Source organism: Heteronotia binoei, chromosome 12 (genome assembly GCF_032191835.1).
Source record: "Heteronotia binoei isolate CCM8104 ecotype False Entrance Well chromosome 12, APGP_CSIRO_Hbin_v1, whole genome shotgun sequence".
Lineage (NCBI taxonomy): Eukaryota > Metazoa > Chordata > Lepidosauria > Squamata > Gekkonidae > Heteronotia > Heteronotia binoei.
In genome coordinates this window covers 56,178,872-56,181,640 of record NC_083234.1, presented here as the reverse complement: position 1 = coordinate 56,181,640, position 2,769 = coordinate 56,178,872, and positions in this window count along the sequence as shown.

Genomic DNA, 2,769 nt, shown 5'->3' with positions numbered 1-2,769 from the left:
CAGACAGGGCTTGGGGTATGTTGTGAGTGACTCCATGGAAAAAATGTGTACAATGGAATACTGGGTGAAAGATTCGGCCTCTTGCAAATCTCAGCTCTCTTTTAAAAAACAAGTAACTGTCTCGTAGCATCAACTATATTTGTGCAAGCCATATGGTGGCTTCTGGCCACTTGACACCTTAGCAACCAGAAAGGTGTATGAACAAGGTGACCATGGGTTTTCTCTCTCAGTATTGCCTATTCTGAGTGGCAGAGACTCTCCAGGGTCTAAAGCAGAGAAATGCATTTTATTTAATTCACTCAGTAGCCTGCCTTTCTCAATGAGACTTGGGCAGATTACAAAATATTAACTGTTTCCTAAGATTTAACTGGTTATGCTAGAGACTGGAGCTGGGACTTTCTGAGTGTGTTTTACCCCTGAGCTACAGGCTCTTCTTGGTATGAAGCTGCCTTATGCTGAGTTGGCCCATTATCCCATCTAACTCTTTGGATGACATTAGCTCTCCAGATACTTGGGCAGTGATTTCTCCAATGCCCTTTAACTGGAGGGAGAGGCTAGGGGTTGAACCTGGGACAATGTGCATACAAGGCAGATGCTCTACTACTTGGCCACAGTCTCTCCCATTTACATGGGAGTTAGGAGTGGTGCTCTTTGACCCTCTCTACAATCATGGGTAGCAAAACAAACCATGCAGAATTAGAGAGAGAAAAAACCCTGTACCTCATACTGCTTCTTAATTTATTAGTTCTAAGCAGATCACTAAGCAGCTATGGGGAAACTACACAATTCAAACGATTGTACTTATGTGCTTTACATGAAGAATGTAGGAAGGCTGCCAGCTTTAGGCAGCCTTGATGCAGAATTGTCAAGGGCTCATCAGCAAAGTAATGATATCGTACTGCTGATGGAGGGAATAGTGAAGCATCAAGTGCACTTCCCCACTGTCCATTTGCAAAGCAATTCTTGCTCTTTTCCATCTCTCGCCCATTGCCAAGAAACACCCACAGCTTTTTTGGCATGACTCATATCTCAACACACAAACTACAAAAACTGGACTTACTGTGCAAGTCCATTGACTTCAATGGACTGAGGTGTGATTCTGCTTAGGATTTCACCTCCAATATGGGCTGCTTGTGCTTCCTATATGGCTAAGGCGTGTGTGTGCAAATGCACCTACTTATGAGTGATGTTTGCTTCTGTTGACAAAAGGAGGTAGCAGTTCCAAGTGCCTTCTTGACGGGAGAGATGTTTGTGGTAGGCAGAATCAGCTGTTGTTTATGTAATGCCCAAAACAGAGGGTGCATCCGTGCACAGTGGCCTGCCAAACCCTCTTCTCCACCATCCGCTTCCATTCTGACTCATCTCTATTCTGGGTTGCAAGGGTGTGGGTCCGGCTGGCTGTGCTGTTCAGGCTGTGCTGGGGAAGGCATTAAAGGGGCAGACATCTGTGATCAAGGCATGAGACACCCTGAACTGAAAGCCTGAGCATATACAAAGTCCCCCTACATGGAGGACAAAGGCTTTTTAAAAAGGCCCCTTAAGGCAACATTGTCTGATGATGCACAAAATGCCTTTCCTTTCTCAAAGGAACCAAAGTACTTTTAAAAAAACAACCTCTAAAAACACAGTGCCTATCAGCTGTTTTGAAATTGAGTGCTGAAAAGGCTGGAGAGGCTGCAGAGGATGCTGAGGCAAGATGCCTATGCCATTCTTGTGCTAATGAACATGTGTGGGGCTACAAGGACGAGCCATCACAAAGGAACTGACTAAATTGGCGGCAAGGTGAGTCGGTGGCTTCTATGTGGATGAGATTGTCCAGAGTGAAGGAGCACAGCAGACTGCGGACTCACATGGCACACATTGGCAGCTCAGGTTCTCCGAGATCTCTCAATTCCTGGAAGCTTGGTAGTACAAGCAATCCATTCTGGTCTCCAGACGATGCCTCTGAACTAGTTCAGAATGCTGGCACTGAAGGGTATTGGCTTTTTGTGATTTTAGCAACAAAAACAAACGGCCAGAAAAAAAGTAAAGAAATAACAAAATTACAAATTCCCCCCCCCCCTCACTTTATGGGTTTTTTTTCCTCCTGCTGACTAACAGCCAGGAAGAGACTGTCCAGCCCCGCTGAATTCTGGAAATTTGACATGTCTGGGATGGAGAGGAAGACTAAAGAGAACAGCGCTTACTTTTGTTCCAAATACTTTGGGTAGGAAGCATCAGATCAGTGTAATGCTCAAACATAATCAGCAGGGGGGGCTAGTGCTCCAACTTCCAGGTAGTAAAAACAATCACGGCATTTGCAGCCTTTTCTCTTTAAAACCAGAGGAAGGTGGCTATGAACCCAATGCTGTTCTAAGGGTCTGACTTAAAAAGGAGCTTTTCACATAGAGGTTTTTGCTATTTGGGAAAAGAAGTGCAGCATTTCGCCCCCTGAGCTCTCTTGACAGTGACCATTTTCACACAGGTGTTTTGCTTTTGGTTCAGGGCTGTTCCCAATGTGGCTGTGCATACAGGCACCTCTGACTGTCCCTGACTTGTCTCTGAACTTGCTGAGAAGTGTTGGAAAAGATTCCTGCAAAGCCATAACAGCTGCTGTGTGGGTGGAAAGTTTGGATTTTCCCAGTCTCACTCATCCAAATGGCAACTATGTTCCCTATCCCTGTGGCCATGGCAGTCATTTCCTCCCCCCCCCCCCACCAGTGAGCTTTTAAAATTTATTTATTGGCAGAATCTGCACCCTGTGCTTCCACCCTTACAAGGTTCACCGAG